This window comes from Oncorhynchus masou, chromosome 8 (assembly GCF_036934945.1).
Source record: "Oncorhynchus masou masou isolate Uvic2021 chromosome 8, UVic_Omas_1.1, whole genome shotgun sequence".
Lineage (NCBI taxonomy): Eukaryota > Metazoa > Chordata > Actinopteri > Salmoniformes > Salmonidae > Oncorhynchus > Oncorhynchus masou.
The window spans coordinates 17,806,850-17,831,134 of record NC_088219.1 but is presented as its reverse complement, the minus strand read 5'-3'; the positions used below and the strand labels follow the sequence as shown (position 1 = coordinate 17,831,134).

At 45.3% G+C, this 24,285-nt stretch overlaps 1 pseudogene; it reads right to left on the bottom strand.

Annotated features, from left to right (window-relative positions):
- Positions 1–24,285, bottom strand: part of LOC135544267 (spectrin beta chain, non-erythrocytic 1-like) — a 120,722-nt pseudogene that overhangs the window by 55,855 nt on the left and 40,582 nt on the right.

The window sequence follows — 24,285 nt, the reverse complement described above, 5'->3', positions numbered from 1 at the left end:
TCAGTGAAATACAGAACTGTTCCGTATTTTATCAGGTGACATCCATAAGCCTAAATATTGCTGTTAAATTGCACAACCGTCAATGTTGTCATAATTATGTACAATTCTGGCAAATGAATTACGATCTTTGTTAGGAATAAATGGTCTTCACACAGTTCACGAGCCAGGCAGCCCAAACTGCTGCATATACCCTGAATGCTTGCACGGAACACAAGAGAAGTGACACAATTTCCCTAGTTAAAAGATATTTTAGCAGGCAATATTAACTAAATATGCAGGTTTAAAACATGTGTATTGATTTTAAAGAAAGGAATTGATGTTTATGGTTAGGTTCACATTGGTGCAATGACAGTGCTTTTTTCGCGAATGCTCTTGTTAAATCATTACCTGTTTAGCGAAGTAGCCTATGATTCAATGAGAAATTAACAGGCACCGTATCGATTATATGCAACGCAGGACAAGCTAGATAAACTAGTAATACCATCAACCATGTGTAGTTAACTAGTGATTATGTTAAGATTGATTATTTTTTATATGATACGTTTAATGCTAGCTAGCAACTTACCTTGGCTTCTTGCTGCACTCCCATAACAGGTAGTCAGCCTGCCACGCAGTCTCCTCGTGGAGTGCAATGTAATCGGGCCACAATCGGTGCCCAAAAAAATGCAGATTACCGATTGTTATGAAAACTTGAAAACCGGCCCTAATTAAAAATCGGTCATTCCGATTAAATCGGTCAACCTCTAGTATAGGCACATTGATGGTGTTTGTGTCAGGCAGGCAGCTATAAGTATTTGCCCTTGCTCCAGGCTATATATGTTACACAATGGTACCTTGTGTGGTGTCCACTGCATAGCAATACTGCCCGAGTCTGACTTGCTACCCTCCTAATTTAACCCCCAAAAAACCTGATGGTATCTGTATTGCAATACTGATAATAATAATGGTGATCAGGAGATAATCCAGGCAGAAATGCCGCCAATATTGATCCTGTGTCTGTGAGGGCTATACAGGCTGAGCCTGGAGCCTAGGCTGGAGACTTCAGTTCAGATGGGCAGATAATGAACCTCCCTGGTCGGTAGCTACAGTAGTACCTTGTAACATGTAGTTCACATAACACAGTTTGACCCCTTTGACTATACCCTGAAATCTCACTACTGTTGTATGCCATCTACTGTCAGAGCAATGGTGGAAGAATAATGACAAGCCGTAAAATAATAATGTGTTGGGTGCTTATATTTGTCCTGTTTCAAATGGAAATTAGTTTCTGTGTATCCCAACTCCCCGAGACACCCTTGGAGAGTGGAGTCACGGCCATTGTCAGCCTCTATCAACCGTGTGGAAGATTATAGATGAGGGCAAAGGGGACCTTCATCATCTGAAGTTTAGGAAGTGACTCCACTTGAAAACATCACGATGCTTGACTGCCCTGATATTGTTTATAATTTCAGAGATCACTTCCCTGCCCTTAATAAGTCCTCTGCTACCTGGTTCCTTGGCATGGTCTCAACAGGGTATTACTTGTTCAGAACATAGTTGTCTGTCTTTAGGAATGCCTCCACTTGGCTTCACTTGGCCTGACATGTTAGATCTCGCTGCTTTACAGCAGCTTTAGTAACTAACTCATCTCTAGAATCTTCATAACCTTAAAGCCTGCTACACCGTCGTATAGGGTCAGTTCCAAAAATTCTGCGCCACAAAAGTATATAGAACCACACCGAACAAAAATATAAATGCAACATGCAACAATTTCAAAGCTTTTTGTTACAGTTCATATAAGGAAATCAGTCGATTTAAATAAATTCATTAGGTCCTAGTCTATGGATTTCACATGACTGGGATTACAGATATGCATTTGTTGGTCACAGAGGATATGGATCAGAAAACCAGTCAGTATCTGGTGTGACCACAATTTTCTTCATGCAGCGTGACAACTCCTTCGCATAGAGTTGATCAGGCTGTTGTTTGAGGCCTGTAGAATTTTTTAAATTTCACCTTTATTTAACCAGATAGGCCAGACGAGAACAGGTTCTCATTTACAACTGCAACCTGGCCAAGATGATGCAAAGCAGTGTGACACAAACAACACAGAGTTACACATGGGATAAACAAACGTACAGTCAATAACACAATAGACAAATCTATATACAGTGTGTGCAAATGTAGTAAGATTAGGGAGTTAAGGCAATAAATAGGCCATAGTGGCGAAATAATTACAATTTAGCAATTAAACACTGGAGTGACAGATGTGCAGAAGATGAATGTGCAAGTAGAAACACTGGGGTGCAAAGGAGAAGAAGAAAAAAAAAAAGAAAATGAGGTAGTTGGGTGGGCTATTTACAGATGGGATGTGTACAGGTGCAATGATCAGTAAGCTGCTCTGACAGCTGATGCTTAAAGCCAGAGAGGGAGATAGAAGACTGCAGCTTCAATGATTTTTACAATTTGTTCCAGTCATTGGCAGCAGAGAACTGGAAGGAAAGGTGGCCAAAGGAGGAGTTAATTTTGGGGATGACCAGTGAAATATACCTGGAGCGCGTGCTACGGGTGGGTGCTGTGATGGTGACCAGTGAGCTGAGATAAGGCAGGGCTTCACCTAGCAAAGACTTATAGATGACCTGGAGCCAGTGGGTTTGGCGACGAATATGAAGCGAGGGCCAGCCATTTATTTTGTAAATGACATCGCCGAAGTCAAGGATCGGTAGGATAGTCCGTTTTACGAGGGTGTTTGGCAGCATGCGTGAAGGCTGCTTTGTTGCGAAATAGGAAGTCGATTCTAGATGTAATTTTGGATTGGAGATGCTTATTGTGAGTCTGGAAGGAGATTTTACAGTCTAACCAGACACCTAGGTATTTGTAGTTGTCCACGTATTCTAAGTCAGAACCATCCAGAGTAGTGATGCTAGAAGGGCGGGTGGGTGCGGTCAGCGATCGGTTGAAGAGCATGCATTTAGTTTTACTTGCATTGAAGAGCAGTTGGAGGCCACGGAAGGAGTGTTGTATAGCATTGAAGCTCGTCTGGATGTGTGTTAACACAGTGTCCAAAGAAGGGCCAGAAGTATACAGAATGGTGTCGTTTACTTAGAAGTGCATTAGAGAATCACCAGCAGCATGAGCGACATCATTGATGTATACAGAGAAAAGTCGGCCTGAGAATTGAACCCTGTGGCACCCCCATAGAGACTGCCAGAGGTGCAGACAACAGGCCCGCCGATTTGACACACTGAACTCTATCTGAGAAGTAGTTGGTGAACCAGGCGAGGCAGTCATTTGAGAAACCAAGGCTGTTGAGTCTGCCGACAAGAATGTGGTGATTGACAGAGTCGAAAGCCTTGGCCAGGTCAATGAAGACAGCTGCATGGTATTATCTTTTATCGATGGTGATTATGATATCGTTTATGACCTTGAGCATGGCTGAGGTGCACCCATGACCAGATCGGAAACCAGATTGCATAGCGGAGAAGGTATGGTGGGATTTTAAATGGTCGGTGATCTGTTTGTTAACTTGGCTTTCGAAGACTTTAGAAAGGCAGGGCAGGATGGATATAGGTCTGTAACAGTTTGGGTCTAGAGTGTCTCCCCCTTTGAAGAGGGGGATGACCGCATCAGCTTTCCAATCTTTAGGGATCTCAGACGATACGAAAGAGAGGTTGAACAGGCTAGTAATAGGGGTTGCAACAATTGCGGCGGATAATTTTAGAAAGAGAGGGTCCAGATTGTCTAGCCCAGCTGATTTGTAGGGGTCAAGATTTTGCAGCTCTTTCAGAACATCAGCTATCTGGATTTGGGTGAAGGAGAAATGGGGGAGGCTTGGGCATGTTGCTGTGGGGGGTGCAGAGCAGTTGACCCGGGTAGGGGTAGCCAGGTGAAAAGCATGGCCACAGGTAGAAAAATGCTTATTGAAATTCTTAATTATTGTGGATTTATCAGTGGTGACAGTGTTTCCTAGCCTCAGTGCAGTGGCCAGCTTGGAGGAGGACTTTACAGTTCTCCATGGACTTTACATCACTTTTTGGAGTTTGTGCTACAGGATGCTACAGGATGAAAAACCTAGCCGTTGCTTTCCTAACTGCCTGTGTATATTGGATCCTAACTTCCCCGAAAAGCTGGGCTATTCGATGCTAATGCTGTGTGCCACAGGGTGTTTTTGTGCTGGTCAAGGGCAGTCAAGTCTGGAGTGAACCAAAGGCTATATCTGTTCTTAGTTCAACATTTTTTGAATGGGGAATGCTTACTTAAAAGCACTTTTAAAGAATAACCAGGTATCCTCTACTGACAGAATGAGGTCAATATCCTTCCAGGATACCCGGGCCAGGTCGATTGGAAAGGCCTGCTCGCTCCTGAGGGAAGTTCAAGTTATAAGGAATAAAAATAGCAGATCCTTACCACATTGGGTGAGGCGGGGTGCAGGAAGGCGTATTTAGTTCGTAGATAGAAAGTGAGATTAAGATATATATGAAAAAGACTGTCTTTGTCTTATCCTGTGTAAATAGCCAAACACACATCCTACTGCTACGCCATCTTGAATGTTGTCCCACTCCTCTTCAATGGCTGTGTGAAGTTGCTGGATATTGGCGGGAACCGAAACATGCTGTGGTACACGTCAATCCATAGCATACCAAACATATTCAATGGGTGACATGTCTGGTGAGTATGCATGATGAAACATGTGGTGATGGCAGCAGATGAATGGCATGACCATGGGCATCAGGATCTCGTCACAGTATCTGTGCATTCAAATTGCCATTGATAAAACTTAATTGTGTTTGTTGTCCGTAGCTTATGCCTGCCCATACCATAACCCCACCATGGGGCACTCTGTTCACAACGTTGACATCAGCAAACCACACACCCACACAATGCCATACACGCTGTCTGCCATCTGCCCGGTACAGTTGAACCTGGGATTCATCCATGAAGAGCACACTTCTCCAGCGTGCCAGTGGCCATCGAAAGCGAGCATTTTCCCACTGAAGTCGGTTACGATGCCGAACTGCAGTCAGGTCAATACCCAGATGAGGACGATGAGCACTCAGATGAGGTTCCCTGAGATGGTTTCTGACAGTTTGTGCAGAAATTCTTTGGTTGTGCAAACCAACAGTTATATCAGCTGTCTGGGTGGCTGGTCTGAGACGATCCCACAGGTGAAGAAGCCGGATGTGGAGGTCCAGCTCTGGTGTGGTTACACGTGGTCTTTGGTTGTGAGGGCGGTTGGACGTACTACCATTGGAGGTGGCTTATGGTAGAGAAATGAACATTCAATTCTCTGGCAACAGCTCTGATGGACATTCCTGCAGTCTGCATGCCATTTGCAAACTGTGGCATTGTGTTATGTGGCAACTGCACATTTTAGAGTGGCCTGTTATTGAGTGGCACCTTGTGGTGCTCATGCTGTTTAATCAGCTTCTTGATATGCCACACCTGTTAGGTGGATGGATTATCTTGGCAAAGCAGAAATGCTGACTAATAGGGATGCAAACAAATGTGAGAAATATGCTATTTGTGTGTATGGGACATTTCCGGGATCTTTTATTTTAGCTCATGAAACATGGGACCAACACTTTACATGTTGCGTTTATATTTTTGATCAGTTTACGTAGAACTCCGTTGCTTTGTTCGCGTAGTGTCTAGAGCCTTTAGGGTCTGTTATTCTCGTGACGGTCCATTTGAAATGGTCTTCTTTACACCATATTGACAACCAACTTATTGATGCGCTGTACAGAGAACACGCTCTCTGTGGCCCAACACAATATGTCAGAAAAGTCCTTCCATGTGCCAGTACTGATGAGTACATTATGTCTACCAGAGACTCAGAGAGAGATGATTGATGGGTTTTATTCCCTCCAACAGTCAGAAAGTCTAGTGCCTCGAATTGGACATTTACATCTTTGCCACTTCTTACAGCTTCTACAGTATTCTACAGTCAGCTCCTTGTCATGGCTTATCAGTTGTATTCTGTCCAGCCCGTCTGTCATGCCGTGGCAGGTGCAACAGAACATATAGTGGTGCTGGTGCTGTAACCCTCCAGTCCTGTGCCAGGTGGCTCTGCTGACTGATCTAAACAAGCAGGAGGGCATCCCTCAGTGCTCCAGGCCTGACACCTGTCACTAGTCCACACAGTGGACTTAGTAATCTTACCCCTCCCTCAGTCCTAAGGTGCAATAAATATCTAGGTACAATTGATATTAGAAGCAATTGATTAGAACTCAAAACGTACGGGGCCTCCCGGGTGGTGCAGTGGTTTGTGCCACCAGAGACTCTGGGTTCGAGTCCAGGCTCTGTCGCAGCCGGCCGCGACTGGGAGGTCCGTAGAGCGACGCACAATTGGCCTAGTGTCGTCCGGGTTAGGGAGGGTTTGGCCGGTAGGGATATCCTTGTCTCATCGCGCACTAGCGACTCCTGTGGCGGGCCGGGCGCAGTGCGCGCTAACCAGGTCACCAGGTGCACGGTGTTTCCTCCGACACATTGGTTCTCGGGTTGGATGCGCGCTGTGTTAAGAAGCAGGTTGGGTTGTGTTTCGGAGGACGCATGGCTTTCAACCTTCATCTCTCCCGAGCCCATACGGGAGTTGTAGCGATGAGTCAAGATAGTAACTACTAACAATTGGATAACACGAAATTTGGGAGAAAAGGAGAAAAATAATTTAAAAAATATATATAATTAAAATAACTCAACAGGTCCTGTGTGTGTGTTTCCTTAGTACTGTTTTCCCACTACCACTGACCAGTGAATTGTTCACAACATTACCCAGAACACATAAGCAAAACAAGCATCTAGCCAGCCTGCCTGGTATTGTCTCTCTGCTAATCATTAATCTCCTGAGTCCTCTCCTTCTCCTTTCATCTCCCCCCCCTCTATCACCCTTCAGTGTTCCTTCAGACCGAGTAATTCATCCCTACTGCCAAAACTGTCACGCAAGTGATTATTATTATTATATGTTTTTAAAGATCGGTGATTTTGGTTAGAAAAATTAATTCTGGAAATCTGTTCCCAAGTATTCCTACAAATAAAGAGAGATACATATGTGATCGTGTCTCAATGTAATCAAGGTATTTTCAAATACAATCTCGTTGGGTTCATTTGTGGTCAATTTTATAGGTACAAATTTGTATAAGTATGTTCCCGGCCTCCCTCCACTCAGAAATTGGACCGTGGTTGAATCTAGTTGCCTAACCCTGCCCTATCCTCCCTCGTATTACTACTACTGGGCTGCCTGCTTGTTTACTAGTACCAGCATCTCTGGTCAAACGGAAACTACCAGCATCAATCAGTCAGTCAGCTTTTACGGCCATCTGTCACACACCCCAAACTGGGGATCCTATGGGGATCCTGCCTAAGGCCCGAGGGCACTACGGAGGCCCTCGCCACCAGCCCCAGTCTGACAACCCTCGCTGACCCTGGCCTTAGAAATTCCTCTCTGGTGCCTGGAGAGAAAGAATCTGGCTGTTATTTATGGAGACAGGTAAGACCACATCATGACGTTACACTGAAGACATCTGTTTACTAGAGGCTTTATTCGGCATTCATTTGAATTCTAATAAATAATTTCAATTCTGTTCATTGTAATTCTGTTCTGTGTAGTGACATTTAGCTTTCTGATGTGTTTGCTTGTTATTCTGTATTCATGTGAATGTTCCGTTCTGGAAAAAGGGTACCTTGACTTGTAATCCTTGGTCAATTTAAATGGGGTGTAAAAGTGATGGATGCTGGGCTAGAAGTATGTATGTGTCAGAAGAATATGCAGCGTGCTGATAGACCTACTGTATGATCATTTGTTTATTAGTGTCAAATCAAATCAAATTGTATTAGTCACATACAGTGCCTTGCGAAAGTATTCGGCCCCCTTGAACTTTGCAACCTTTTGCCACATTTCAGGCTTCATAAAGATATAAAACTGTATTTTTTTGTGAAGAATCAACAACAAGTGGGACACAATCATGAAGTGGAACGACATTTATTGGATATTTCAAACCTTTCTAACAAATCAAAAACTGAAAAATTGGGCGTGCAAAATTATTCAGCCCCCTTAAGTTAATACTTTGTAGCGCCACCTTTTGCTGCGATTACAGCTGTAAGTCGCTTGGGGTATGTCTCTATCAGTTTTGCACATCGAGAGACTGACATTTTTTCCCATTCCTCCTTGCAAAACAGCTCGAGCTCAGTGAGGTTGGATGGAGAGCATTTGTGAACAGCAGTTTTCAGTTCTTTCCACAGATTCTCGATTGGATTCAGGTCTGGACTTTGACTTGGCCATTCTAACACCTGGATATGTTTATTTTTGAACCATTCCATTGTAGATTTTGCTTTATGTTTTGGATCATTGTCTTGTTGGAAGACAAATCTCCGTCCCAGTCTCAGGTCTTTTGCAGACTCCATCAGGTTTTCTTCCAGAATGGTCCTGTATTTGGCTCCATCCATCTTCCCATCAATTTTAACCATCTTCCCTGTCCCTGCTGAAGAAAAGCAGGCCCAAACCATGATGCTGCCACCACCATGTTTGACAGTGGAGATGGTGTGTTCAGGGTGATGAGCTGTGTTGCTTTTACGCCAAACATAACGTTTTGCATTGTTGCCAAAAAGTTCAATTTTGGTTTCATCTGACCAGAGCACCTTCTTCCACATGTTTGGTGTGTCTCCCAGGTGGCTTGTGGCAAACTTTAAACGACACTTTTTATGGATATCTTTAAGAAATGGCTTTCTTCTTGCCACTCTTCCATAAAGGCCAGATTTGTGCAATATACGACTGATTGTTGTCCTATGGACAGAGTCTCCCACCTCAGCTGTAGATCTCTGCAGTTCATCCAGAGTGATCATGGGCCTCTTGGCTGCATCTCTGATCAGTCTTCTCCTTGTATGAGCTGAAAGTTTAGAGGGACGGCCAGGTCTTGGTAGATTTGCAGTGGTCTGATACTGCTTCCATTTCAATATTATCGCTTGCACAGTGCTCCTTGGGATGTTTAAAGCGTGGGAAATCTTTTTGTATCCAAATCCGGCTTTAAACTTCTTCACAACAGTATCTCCGACCTGCCTGGTGTGTTCCTTGTTCTTCATGATTCTCTCTGCGCTTTTAACGGACCTCTGAGACTATCACAGTGCAGGTGCATTTATACGGAGACTTGATTACACACAGGTGGATTGTATTTATCATCATTAGTCATTTAGGTCAACATTGGATCATTCAGAGATCCTCACTGAACTTCTGGAGAGAGTTTGCTGCACTGAAAGTAAAGGGGCTGAATAATTTTTGGGCTGAAGGATCCATTTTTCAGCCTGCTCCTTCCAGCTGCTGCCATGCAGCCTGTGATTAGAGGCTAGAGCCAGGGTACTCATTAAACACACACACAGACACAGACACAGGAAGCGTACAGGATAAGATATGATCTAACATAAAACAGATACACATATAGAAATCTGTCATGTCTGATGGCACCAACACACAGGTGTCTAGGTTCTGGGAGGAATTTTATTGTCTCTCACTACCTTACATAACAGAGGACGTAACAAATGCTTTTTTTGTCATTATAATGATACACCGATAAAAACATGGAAAGTAAACATGGGAAGGGAAAAGAAAAGGGAAAAAAAGCATTTGTTACAACGTCTGAAGTGGAAAACACGCTTGAAAATGCAGTTAGGTCGAGCAACGGTTTGGTTCACATGACCAGTTTAGTCAATAAAGGCATCACAGGAAATGTTGCATCCAACCAGGTCCCTCTATGTATGATACCTGGGTTGTTTAAAAATCAATGGAGACAAACCCACCTAGAGGAAGCGAGGGAATTGCAGGCATCCACCACACCCTCATGTCAGCACTAACCGCTTCAACTGTCACTACCCAAGCAGATATCTGAGATCAAAGGCAGCTTAAACCACACACACCACTTCCTACATACACACACAGAGAAACACACACACACTGTTTCCTCACACAGGCTCCACCAAAACACTGAGTCTCTGAGCAAGACTAATGTGGCAATGGCTGTGGTTGTAACATACCCAAAAGTCTTAGAATTGGTACAGGGATCAATTTAACTGATGGCATTTTTCTTCAGCCACCATTTATAGTCTCCTGATAGTACAGTGCTACATCTTTGTTGGACACGGCTCACCTGTCCTCTGTGGGTTAGCCAAGGACAGTACAGCAAGATGGCTGGCTGAACAGGCACAGTGTGCTACTGTCATATTCACTATACAAGCGCCAGGGCAAGGACTTCTCCTGAAATTCACATTATAGCATGACAGCAGGCTAAATATGTCTGCAAAAGGATAGCATGCTGAAGGACAAATGCAGAAGGACACAAAAACACACCTCCTCCACTCTACAATAACATAACCGCCCATACTGCTGAAGACTTCAGAGAGTAGGGCTGCTCCACCAGACTAGCCACGTGGGATGCCGGTTATTTTGATTTCTTTACAGTTTGTGGGCACAGGCATAAAAACAAATGGAGCGTGTCGCCTGATCTAGTGCCAACTCTGTCCACGTAAACCCCAATAAAAACACTGAATGCGAGAAACAGAGAGGGCAATTTAGAGTAAGAGAGGTTAAACTTTTCTTGACTTAGTAGGCCAGTTTTATGGTGACTGAGGAAGGTGGAGCTATGGACCCTGCTCAGGTCAAGGCTTCTCTCTCTGCCATGTGCAGCTGCTCCTGATAGTGGGGAGAGGAGGGGCTGCTAGTGGGGAGAGGAGGGGCTGCTAGTGGGGAGAGGAGGGGCTGCTAGTGGGGAGAGGAGGGGCTGCTAGTGGGGAGAGGAGGGGCTGCTAGTGGGGAGAGGAGGGGCTGCTAGAGGGGAGTGGGGAGGAGGGGCTGCTAGTGGGGAGAGGAGGGGCTGCTAGTGGCGAGAGGAGGGGCTGCTAGTGGCGAGAGGAGGGGCTGCTAGTGGCGAGAGGAGGGGCTGCTAGTGGGGAGAGGAGGGGCTGCTAGTGGGGAGAGACGGGGCTGCTAGTGGGGAGAGACGGGGCAGAGGGCGGCCAAGGCCAGTCCTGTAGGATGAAGGCAGAACAGAGGCATCCCTCAGTCATAATAACATCTGGACACAAAATGGGCATCAACCAGCAGGCAGGGAGCAGCTAAATGCCCTCAAGTCCCCCAAAACATCATTCTTCTTCTACTTTCTCAAGTAGGAAACAGTAAATAAAAATACAACTGTGTCAACAAAAGCATTCTTGTCGATAAGGTATCGTGTGTATGTAGGATACATCCTAACCTTGGAAATGTGATTCTGAGCTGGAGGCCTCTAGCTGGAGCTGCCTTCACTAGGGGGTTAGAGTTACTATAGAGTCTATGGATAGCCTGCTACTACATCTGTAATGTGACCCTAGTATGGGACATGGATCTTCTTAAGTGCCTATTCACTTCTTAAATAAAGTAAAGGAACAAAATGCTGAGAAAATGGAGCCTAAGCGTGCCAATGGCCTGAGGAAGGAAGACCGGACAAAGTCTCATAATCCCTTAACATTTACGTAGACTCCACAGGGCTTAAATGCTCCAAATGGGCACGATCGCGATTAGGTGACAAGAACTTAATCTGTATCTACATAAGTAGCCTACACTACTACAGTGCATCAGGTTGCCTGAGACCAAAGTTAGCCACAATGATGGCCTCTCTCTGCTCGACCAACTCCAATTACGCAAACACAGCCAATCTGGTCTGAAGAGTATTCAAAAAGCCCCTGTGCTGTGACCCTTGGTTTGACAGTTCTTTTCACTTAGTCAAATATCTCTATGGACCATGCTATCAGTTTAACCATTACATTCTACCCTGCAGGAACTAGCATTCCACTGTTATCACATAGATCACACTCCAACCTCACCCTTATGTAAGACGTGACAGTGCAAGATCATTATTTTCAAATCAATTCCACAAGGTGTGTAGTGACTGTTGGAATGACCCTTATCCCCAGTTGAAGAAACTGACATTCTCTGACCTCTTATCTGGTCAACAGCAGGATGGAATCAATGGTTTTATGGTCCTAAGTGTGTTTCAATCAGGTAGACCAGCTCCTCCCTATAGTTGTACGTGTTGAAGGTACGAATGGCAGACGAACGCAAGATCCACATTTGGTGCGATGTGTGCGAACCTTTAGTGACACTTGACTAAAACATTGTTCCCTGGACTAAAACATTCCTTCTGTTTGAATAGAGCCACACTACTAACGGCTACTGAGCCGTCCCTCCTGAAGCCCACGTCAGTGTTTACTCAGACAGCGGTGGAGGCAGAGGTGACTGGCACCAGGGATAGTGACCCTTTAAATCATGACACACTACCGAACCAAATTCACCATGCCTATCACCTTGGCACTCAATATCTTTAACGCTTTATTAAACCATCATCGGATCGGTGAAAGTGATGATTGTATCACTTACTGTAGCAGGTGTGCTGTTTGTGTTGAGGCACTAGGTCACCAGACTGGTTACGGATGGATTCGTTTACCATGTTCAACAAGAAGTGTTTTCCATGTAAAACAACCAGGGCTCCTAGCTCATCTTATTATGATGAACACACAGCTGATATGATCTGTACTGTGGTGCTCGGGGAAGCATTCTCCCAAGAAACAACAAACACTCATCAACTGTACTTTCAATCGTTACACATTCACCCAGTGATGGTGGTTAATTGTTTACCATGTTGAGTATGTTTTGCCAATGGGAAAATTATATTTCACATTCTTGACGGTCAGGAGAGTCATCGGGGGTAAAGGGCTGCATTCCCGCGGGATGCCCGAAGGACCAGCGGGTCACAACAGAGAGTATTGCAGTGCGGTCTGCATTTTTCATGCTGCGGGAAGGAGCGGGTGGTCAGACAGACAACTTTGGGATGAAAATATCTGTTGGTCCCGCAGATGATTTGGAAACGGTCATCGTTCTGCTTTGCTTACCATGCATTAGCCATTTTATCTCCACCTAAGCCATCATATAGCCCCTGTCTGTAACTACAGCTACGCTTGGGTACATCAGCCCCTATCAGGAGATGGAATGGGTGTGTCACTCACACACACACACACACACACACACACACGTTGACTTTCTTTTGAATACATGGGAAGTGACAGATAGGATCTCAAGTGAGGGGTTTATCACGGAGAAAAATCATGCTGACTAGTAAAGGGGAGGGGGATCTCACACAGACATACACACAGGACTGAACTGTGGTGAGAAGAGGGGGATCTCACACAGACATACACACAGGACTGAACTGTGGTGAGAAGAGGGGGATCTCACACAGACAGACACACAGGACTGAACTGTGGTGAGAAGAGGGGGATCTCACACAGACATACACACAGGACTGAACTGTGGTGAGAAGAGGGGGATCTCACACAGACATACACACAGGACTGAACTGTGGTGAGAAGAGGGGAATCTCACACAGACATACACACAGGACTGAACTGTGGTGAGAAGAGGGGGATCTCACACAGACATACACACAGGACTGAACTGTGGTGAGAAGAGGGGGATCTCACACAGACATACACACAGGACTGAACTGTGGTGAGAAGAGGGGGATCTCACACAGACATACACACAGGACTGAACTGTGGTGAGAAGAGGGGGATCTCACACAGACAGACACACAGGACTGAACTGTGGTGAGAAGAGGGGGATCTCACACAGACAGACACACAGGACTGAACTGTGGTGAGAAGAGGGGGATCTCACACAGACAGACACACAGGACTGAACTGTGGTGAGAAGAGGGGATCTCACACAGACAGACACACAGGACTGAACTGTGGTGAGAAGAGGGGGATCTCACACAGACATACACACAGGACTGAACTGTGGTGAGAAGAGGGGGATCTCACACAGACATACACACAGGACTGAACTGTGGTGAGAAGAGGGGGATCTCACACAGACATACACACAGGACTGAACTGTGGTGAGAAGAGGGGGATCTCACACAGACATACACACAGGACTGAACTGTGGTGAGAAGAGGGGGATCTCACACAGACATACACACAGGACTGAACTGTGGTGAGAAGAGGGGGATCTCACACAGACAGACACACAGGACTGAACTGTGGTGAGAAGAGGGGGATCTCACACAGACAGACACACAGGACTGAACTGTGGTGAGAAGAGGGGATCTCACACAGACAGACACACAGGACTGAACTGTGGTGAGAAGAGGGGGATCTCACACAGACAGACACACAGGACTGAACTGTGGTGAGAAGAGGGGAATCTCACACAGACAGACACACAGGACTGAACTGTGGTGAGAAGAGGGGGATCTCACACAGACAGACACACAGGACTGAACTGTGGTGAGAGGAGGGGGAGTCAAGGAGGTTATACAACTTTGGGAATTTAAAGGAGTAAATCAATCCCAAACTCTATCTTAGGGCTCAGAAACACCAATAGAGTTTGCTGTCCGAGAGTACTTAGCACCTTGAACGTAATTTGCGAACAGTTTTTCCATGTAGAATCGTGTGAAAAATGTCAGACGTCTAAATCCAATCAAATGTTATTTGTCACATGCTTGGTAAACAACAGTTGTAGACTAACAGTGAAATGCTGACTTACGGGTGCTTTTCCAACAACGCAGAGTTAAAGATAAAAATACAAAATAGTGACGAGAAATAAATAATGAATAACAATAACAACTGAAGCGGCTGGTCCCTAAAACACAGTTCGCTGAGCAATCGGCAGAACAACGCCAGATCCACATTCCGTGCCATGTGTTTGAGCCTTTAGTGACACTGGACTGATTGCCCAATCCAGGAGGTGAAATATCATTAGAGCACACAAAGAATGTCAAACATAGGGTGTGTGTTGACTTGCCCCACAAGTCAACTCTATGAACACGCTCCATTCCAGACGACATTTCTTACATCTTTACAACAACGAGGAGGCAGAGAAAACCTGCACAATGTTGTGATCTTTAGTGATTGCTTCATTGATTGACTGCATAACACTCTAAACCTTCCAATCTAAACCTACCTAATGGCCCATGACTAGGAAGTAGTGCAGCTCATAGGAACCAGGCACACCTGGTCACACACAACCCAGATAGACAAAATAAACACAACAACACACACCTACACTACACTCTTCCTTACTGCTAGTCTGCTATAGCACCTCAACCCTATTATGGCCATCTTGAAAAAGGGGATTACCATATTTGCATAAGGGGATAAGCCCTAAATGAATCACCAAGTGCATGGGTAAATCTCCCTTTGCCACAAAATATGGCAAAACCTTAGCCTCCAAGGCTAGATGTTAGTCAGCTATTGCCTTGTATTCATCTGTGTGCCTGCGTTACTATAGTCACGGTGATGGCGTAGGCCACAGATGGAGGCCAGGGCTGTAATTGGATATGGAAGGCCAGGTGGCCTGGTAATCAGGTGGAGCTGATCTGTCGGCCAGCCAGTCAGTGTCTCTAACTGACCTGAAGACGCTGGACCTGGGACAGGAACTACCCTCTGAAATACAGCCCACAAAAACAGGGACACTCTCCAGGAGCGGGCCAGTGGTTACCACGGACACCAGGAATAAAGGAGACACATTTCTTCACTCTCCATCTCTCTGAACTGGTGAATATTGGATGGACTTTCTGCACTCTAGCACAACATAATATATAATACATCAGGAGCCAAAAAGCTCTTAACATCTTTCTTTCATTTCTTATTCAAGCAGGTTTAGGAGATTCCAGAATAGGTGTTAATCCAGCCTAGTATAGCAGTTGGCTCTTACCTTGCAGCTGTTTAAACCTCCCCTCCAGGATGTTGGAGTACTGCACCTGGTTAACAAACGCTGCCGGGGAGAGACAGGGCTCCTTTGCTCTCTGGTGGTCCAGCTCCATGTTGGAGCTCTCCCTCTCAGCCTAAATCACCTCCTCAGGTATGGCGCTCTGCAGTGTGTCTGGGCAAGTGGGCTCTCCAGCATAGCACAAGGCCAGCAGGGCTGTCCCCAGGACAGGAGGTAGTTATCTACCCGTAGATTCTACTCAATAATCTATAGGTTTCAGTTGAAGAAAATTCTGTAAAATCCCAAACAAGCTTTTTATGGACAGTTTTCCCTCCTCAAATCCCAGTCCTTCTTCTCTACCAGAGTGTAAAGGCAGAGCACGCCATCCTGTCTTCCACTTTCAAAAAATGATTCGTCCTTTGTTTTCTTCCCCCTCTCACTTCTTTACTGAAAAAGCAGTAGTATGTGCAAGAGTGGAGAAGTTGTATTTACTAAGAACAAAATGTTCTCTTCTTTTCACCTCCTGTTCTGAAGTCCTTGCCACACTCCTCTCAGCAAAGTAGAAACCTTTAGGGCAGCACAGGTTCTCTTCACACTAACACTAACACACACTGGCTCTGCGGTTCCTCCTAACTTTGAGCGCATTCAGCCTCACACACACCTTGTTTTCAGCACAGCAGGAGAACCGGCTGCTGTCGGACGGCTGTGTAAACAGAGCCTGCTGCTCTCTGAAAGCTGGGGCATTAGCATAAGGTGCGTTTTAGGGAGGAGCCTGAGGGAAGAGCAGGCAGAGGGCTGGATCAGTGGAGGAGGGGCGACAGGAGGAGTGGAGAGGTGGATTAAACCATTCTGCAACGTACAATAGGGTGAGGCAGAAGGTATATCATTCCAATCCTTTTAAATGCCAAGTAGGTAGTGTAGGAGGTGTGGTCAGCCAGTGAGGTGTATCACAGTAGCCATACTTGTTGTTCTCTCATTCTCTCCATCTCTGTTTTACATCTGATCTCTCTAGTCCTCTTTCTGCTCCACTGCATGGGACTAAAATAAGGTGTTAAGACAGGAAGGAAGTAGTTGAGAAACTGTCAGCAGCAGCAACAATCTCTTTCCTGCCCGAGCAGGGGAGAGAGAGAATGTATGCATTTGTATACGTGTGTGCGCGTGTGTGGTTTCTCTGAGCAATCACAGTCCACTGAGACCCACCTAATCAAAACCTCTCAGCAATGATTTTCAACATGTCTTTTAACACAAACAATGATTTAATGCTACTAAAATATCAATACATTCCTCAGAAATAATAGTCTAGATAACAGGTGTGTGCATTGCTCTCATTTTGCTGCAGCAGCAGAATGTCCTCTAGTGATCTGGATATGGCACACCAGAGCCGTGTTGTTCAGTAGAAACAAACAGGACAAAATTAAATTAGCTTTCTTACAGCAAAGGTTTGGGTAAACTTGTTTCGCAGAGGTCAGAGCCAGTGTCTGTGCTAATCATACAGGAGCCCCTAGGGTATAGGCCTACAGCCTGCCCTATCCAGGGGGCACTGGTCTTCAGTCTGTTGTTTTATAGGCTGTGATTGGCTTGCTTTGGTTTAAGTTTGTTAAGACGGTAGAGTACAGGGGACATGTGCACTGCAGAAGATCTAGGGGCCAGGGGCTTCAGAGTGACCTGGACTTTATAGAAGGAAGTGGCCTAATGAGTCCCAGAGAACAGACGCAGGGCTCTCACTGGGGGTTGAGGGGTTCTGTCACTGTTGCCAGGGGTGATGAGAAGAGCACAGAGCTCAGTGACGGATGCATCGCAGCCCAGACCATATATCAAACATCCCTGTTAACATGCAGGCCTGTAATGAGGAGGGCAGGTCTCTCTCTCTCTGTGTGTGTGTGTGTGTGTGTGTGTGTGTGTGTGTGTGTGTGTGTGTGTGTGTGTGTGTGTGTGTGTGCTCATTCCTTGGGATAAAGAGGCTTCCTTCCTCTATAAACAGCTTGTCTGCTTGCTGTGCAGATGGCTGGATAAACAACCAGGGATAAACAACCACTTTCTGCAACTTTTGAAAACAAAGGGGGAAAAAAGTATTCAAGCAACCATTTGGCAGGAGCTCCTGTATGAAGCACACTGCAATTACAGATAATGATCTGGCCTATGGATATGAGTGAGACAGTGGAGCAGAGAACAGGAAGGGAGAGAAGTGAACCATCTGACAGGGGAACAGAGAAGAGGGATTCCAGGGATTCCAGTCAGTGAGGAGATGAGAGAAAAGAGAGAAAGAGAGAGAGATGAAGATGTCTGCTACGGCCACCACAGGAGTGAGACAACCACACTCTGCAGGTCAATAAGAGGCATCATGGTCGAGTTGAGGCTGTCAGTGTTCAGGCTCCACACTGAGGGCCATTACCTGCACTTTCATACCCTCCACGTTTTCCTCTCCCTGTCCCTCCGATGGCTCTCTCTGCCCGAGTCTCTCAGTCTGTCATGTTTTACCTTGGCTCTTACCTGCCATGTTACCTTCCAGGCATTTCACACTCCACACCTTCCCCATGGCCAAGATACACCAGTCAGGTGTGTGAAGACATCCCGGGACGTCAGATATTATTAGGCCACGAACACAGTTGGATGAATCACACCAACACACACAAACAGAAGCCGGAAGCATTTAAATGAACACCTGAAGGAAGGAGGCACTACTAGGTCATGACAGGAAAAAAGGCAGGTAACCAGGGAGCTGCTGATCGAAGTCACAGTTCTAATAGCTCGTAGAGTAATGAACCTTAGAGGCTACACATAATATATAGACTCTGTCCTCAGACTACAGAAGTCTAGATAGGACATTTAGAGCTAGCTGTGCATAGAGGAGTCCACAAATTGAGAGCAAAATCCATGCAAATGAGCCTGGGCCCAGGAGATGATATTAGCTCCTTCACTGTGTAGGGGGAGTAGAGGATGAAAAGAGAGATGAGACAGGTGGACTGATCATAGATCCTGTGACCGATGGACTGACTGATCATAGATCCTGTGACCAATGGACTGATCATAGATCCTGTGGGCTAAGGCTGTTTCTCCTAGGACTGTCCCCAACAACAACAAAAATATTAGTCAATCGATTCATCTCAATGTATTTTTCATATATTAGGCACACCCTATGTGTTTTCAGAAAATCAACTATATGTACTGAAATTGTATGATGCTTTAAGCACGCCATTTGATTAAATAAGTCTATTTTCGTAGAACAGTTTCATTTATAATAATCTTTACCTCAAAATCATTGTCTGTGGATATCATTCTATTTCAATTAAAATTATACAAATCTAAAAGTAACTTTTATTGCCATTGTCAACTATGTAAAAATAGCCTACTGTAGCCAAAAAATAGAAACATTGCAGCCTGCAGGTAGAAAATATCCTGATAAAAATAAATATCCTATAAATCACATTGACTATGTATGGCCTGTCTACAGCGAAATTGAAACATTGTATCAACTATCAACTGGGTCGGCACGAAACACACACTAGCTAACTTGCAACATTGCATAAAATATCCGTGCCAGTGAGCTCAGGACAGACACAGCTGTGGCTATTTGTGCATGGGATAAGAAGTAATCAGGTATTTTATGAAATCTCCACTGGATCAGAGCATTACATTTTTCCCTTTCATGTCGAGTGGCTATTGAAAGGGAGAGAGTTGGAAATATTTTTCTAATACTTTGAGGAACTATTGTCCTACAGGAACTATTGTCCTATATTTTTCTAATACTTTGAGGAACTATAGTCCTACTTCTATATGAGTAATCGGGTGCGCGTCCTTACTCAACATTGGCAGGAGCATTTCAAACAAGACGATGAATAAATTGACAAAACTCAAATGGAATTTAAAAAAAAACGTGTTTCTCACAAGTGGAGAATAGGTTGTGAGCTCTGCAAACAACATGTCCACTCCGACCATGACAATGGTAAACAACTGTAATAATATATTGAATGCATTAACAGAAATGACAATAACCAAACAAATTATTATAGAAATTATGGGAACTAATGGTAAATGTAGGCTACTACTGGTGATATACAGTGCACAGTATACAGTATAGGTGGATTGTATTTATCATCATTAGTCATTTAGGTCAACATTGGACCATTCAGAGATCCTCACTGAACTTCTGGAGAGAGTTTGCTACACTGAAAGTAAATTGGCTGAATAATATTGCACGCCCAATTTTTCAGTTTTTGATTTGTTAAAAAAGTTTGAAATATCCAATAAATGTCGTTCCACTTCATGATTGTGTCCCACTTGTTGTTGATTCTTCACAAAAAAATACAGTTTTATATCTTTATGTTTGAAGCCTGAAATGTGGCAAAAGGTCGCAAAGTTCAAGGGGGCCGAATACTTTCGCAAGGCACTGTATGTAAAAGGGAATTGAGGAACAGCAAACAATGCACATTATGAACTTATGAAACAATGAATATGCAGGAAATAGCGGGAGAAAGTGCATTCTGAAGAGCGACGTGCCTTGTGCAGCTTAGCCACACTCCACTTTTTCTTGGACCGTGGTACCCCCGCGGCCTCCTCAATGGATTAGTCCACTGAGACAGGTGCAAATCAGACAGGTGTCTTGTGTGCCACGAAAAATAATGATCTATTTGCCACTGCCACTAAAAAAATCTTGGTCAACCAACAACCTATCGACCAGACGACTAAATGGGGCCAGCCCTAGTTTCCCCTATGCTATATAATTTTTAAATAAGATCATCTTGGAGAAGTAACAAGCACCAAAATAAAAACTAGACAGTCAGGGAGAAGGTAAAATTAAAATTCATCAAATTAGCTTTGAAATGGCAATTTTTCTCTCAGACCCATGACAAAATGTGTAGAAATGCAGTGAACTAGTTTTAAAACTACAACATTTTCTCCACCCCATGTGTAACCCCAAAATGTGTAAAATTGCATGAAAATTGCTTTAAAAGAGCAAGAAAATGGCCTCTAAAACCGTGCCATTTGCCACACCCACCCAAGCTAACCTTGCAACTGCACCATTGGCCACACCCTCCCCAGCCCGCCAACTTTGCCACCGCTGCCCCAACAAATCCTAGGGGAATCACTGAAAGAGTGTAGAAGAAATGCAGGGTGCTGTGGGGGAGGGGGAGCTACTGTAGCTGTTGCAAAGTGTCAAAGAATGTGCACATCAAGCCCCTACTTGTAAAAAGGAGACGTGTCAGCAGCATTCCCAGGGAGTAAAGAGCACACACACCCACACTTATGGAGTCTTATGGAAAATACTGTATGAATACACAAACACACACAGCTCCTCTAACCACACACCCACACATCTCCACAACTCGGGTCATACTAGTTTGTTAGTCAGTTCAGTGTGATCTATTGCCGAGGTGTTATGAAGTTATGTCGGAGAAGATGACAAACAGCCAACACACAGCTCTGTTCTCCTTTCCATAACTGATCCATAAGGCATTTGGTTAGTGGTTAAACATCCACATACATTAACATACATATGACATTATGATGGTGACAGGGTCTGAACGGGTCTGTTACCACAGAGAGAGTGGTTGCTTTTCAATGTGTGATGGTGAGACTAACCTTTTAACAGTATACTAGTATCAGTGTACTATGATGTACTCACAGTCTTCAGTTGTGGTGTCAGTTGTTTTTCCTCCAGTGTGGTGTGGTGTGTCTGTGAAGGGTGGGGTGTGTTTGAGACTGTGACTACCACAGAGAGGTCAGTATTTTTGCAAAACAGAGGTGCCTGATGCTGCTGCCTCTGGTTGCCTGTTGCTCCCTCTGCTGGGCCCTCCACACTACTGCAACCTGCATGGCTGGTCATGTTCCAGCACAGGAGGGTGTACTTGGAACACACACCTGGTCCTATACCCTGACACATATCACATGTATGCACAATACACACACACTAACACATTGGGTTGTCCCACCTGCCAGAGCTTTGATGCGCGAGCGCTCAAAGAGGCGTGCCGAGCTGTTCTCATTGTCCCAGTTGGTCTCTGCGGCCAGGTCCCAGCGGTTGTTGATGTCATTGTACTGCTGCTGGATCTCCTGGCTGTCGAAGTCGGTGGGAGAGATGGTGCTCATGGTGACCGGGGCTGGGGGAAAACCATCCAACCTGCAGGGGAACAGAGAGAGATGGTTATCATGGTGACTGGGGGGAAAACCATCCAACCTGCAGGGGAACAGAAAGAGATGGTTATCATGGTGACTGGGGGGAAAACCATCCAACCTGCAGGGGAACAGAGAGAGATAGTTATCATGGTGACCGGGGCTGGGGGAAAACCATCCAACCTGCAGGGGAACAGAGAGAGATGGTTATCATGGTGACCGGGGCTGGGGGAAACCATCCAACCTGCAGGGGAACAGAGAGAGATGGTCATCATGGTGACTGGGGGGAAAACCATCCAACCTGCAGGGGAACAGAGAGAGATGGTTATCATGGTGACTGGGGGGAAAACCATCCAACCTGCAGGGGAACAGAGAGAGATGGTTATCATGGTGACCGGGGCTGGGGGAAACCATCCAACCTGCAGGAGAACAGAGAGAGATGGTTATCATGGTGACTGGGGGGAAAACCATCCAACCTGCAGGGGAACAGAGAGAGATGGTCATCATGGTGACTGGGGGGAAAACCATCCAACCTGCAGGGGAACAGAGAGAGATGGTTATCATGGTGACTGGGGGGAAACCATCCAACCTGCAGGGGAACAGAGAGAGATGGTTATCATGGTAACTGGGGGGAAAACCATCCAGCCTGCAGGGGAACAGAGAGAGATGGTTATCATGGTGACTGGGGGGAAACCATCCAACCTGCAGGGGAACAGAGAGAGATGGTTATCATGGTAACTGGGGGGAAAACCATCCAACCTGCAGGGGAACAGAGAGAGATCGTTATCATGGTGACCGGGGCTGGGGGAAACCATCCAACCTGCAGGAGAACAGAGAGAGATGGTTATCATGGTGACTGGGGGAAAACCATCCAACCTGCAGGGGAACAGAGAGAGATGGTCATCATGGTGACTGGGGGAAAACCATTCAACCTGCAGGGGAACAGAGAGAGATGGTTATCATGGTGACTGGGGGAAACCATCCAACCTGCAGGGGAACAGAGAGAGATGGTTATCATGGTAACTGGGGGAAAACCATCCAGCCTGCAGGGGAACAGAGAGAGATGGTTATCATGGTGACTGGGGGGAAACCATCCAACCTGCAGGGGAACAGAGAGAGATGGTTATCATGGTAACTGGGGGGAAAACCATCCAGCCTGCAGGGGAACAGAGAGAGATGGTTATCATGGCGACCGGGGCTGGGGGAAAACCATCCAACCTGCAGGGGAACAGAGAGAGATGGTTATCATGGTGACCGGGGGGAAAACCATCCAACCTGCAGGGGAACAGAGAGAGATGGTCATCATGGTGACTGGGGGGAAAACCATCCAGCCTGCAGGGGAACAGAGAGTGACACCAGCGGTGAGAGAGTGAGTTTTTAAACGGTGTGGAGTTACTTTCAGAGCCTAACAAATGCTTTTTAATAGCCCAAAGATGACTTTGGAGAACCCCACATTCTATTCCTAACATCTCCCGCAGTCTAATAGGCTCACACTTTAACTTGGCACATTTTCTAGCATGACATGACAAGGTCGATGAAAATACTAGCGCGAACAGATATGGTCAGTACAAATGAGGCTGAGAGTGGGAGGGAGAAATGTGAGGGAGGGAATGGTACAATACCTGTAGTTGAGCTTCTCTAGTATACGAGTGTAATATTTAGCTTAGTAAACGGCCAGTTGCATGGCAATTAATTTCATTCATATGCAGACTTGGCAAGCGGAGTAGACCTATGGTTTCAATTGCACACGAAAGTTAACACACACCCACACACGTACGCAAATGGATGACGTGAGCAGCAGATACTTATAGAACCATAACGTCTCACAGTAAAATCTGTTTGAAGGACGCAGGCAAAACTGCTTCATTAAAGGACGGACACGCCTCACAAACAAACACACACATCAATTTCTCAATCCACTCTGGCCAGGTGCCAGGGGTCAATGTCATCACCAACAGCTTTTGAACCTGACCCCTGTGGAAAAACTGCTCATAACTTCCTGGATCATGTCCCTTGCTGTTTTTGAATGCGATTCAAGAGTATATCATCAAATTCATGAAAATGCCGTCATTTAAGATACACTGCCATTCAAAGGTTTGGGGTCACTTAGAAATGTCCTTGTTTTTGAAAGAAAAGCACATTTTGTGAAATTGATCAGAAATACAGTGTAGACATTGTTAATGTTGTAAATTACTATTGTAGCCGGTAACGGTTGATTTTTAATGGAATATCTACATAGGCGTACAGAGGCCCATTATCAGCAAACATCACTCCTGTGTTCCAACGGTATGTTGTGTTAGCTAATCCAAGTTTAGCATTTTAAAAGGCTAATTCATCATTAAAAAAATATTTAGCAATTATGTTAGCACAGCTGAAAACTGTTGTTCTAATTAAAGAAGCAATTAAACTGTCCTTCTTTAGACTAGTTGAGTATCTGGAGCGTCAGCATTTGTCGGTTTGATAACAGGCTC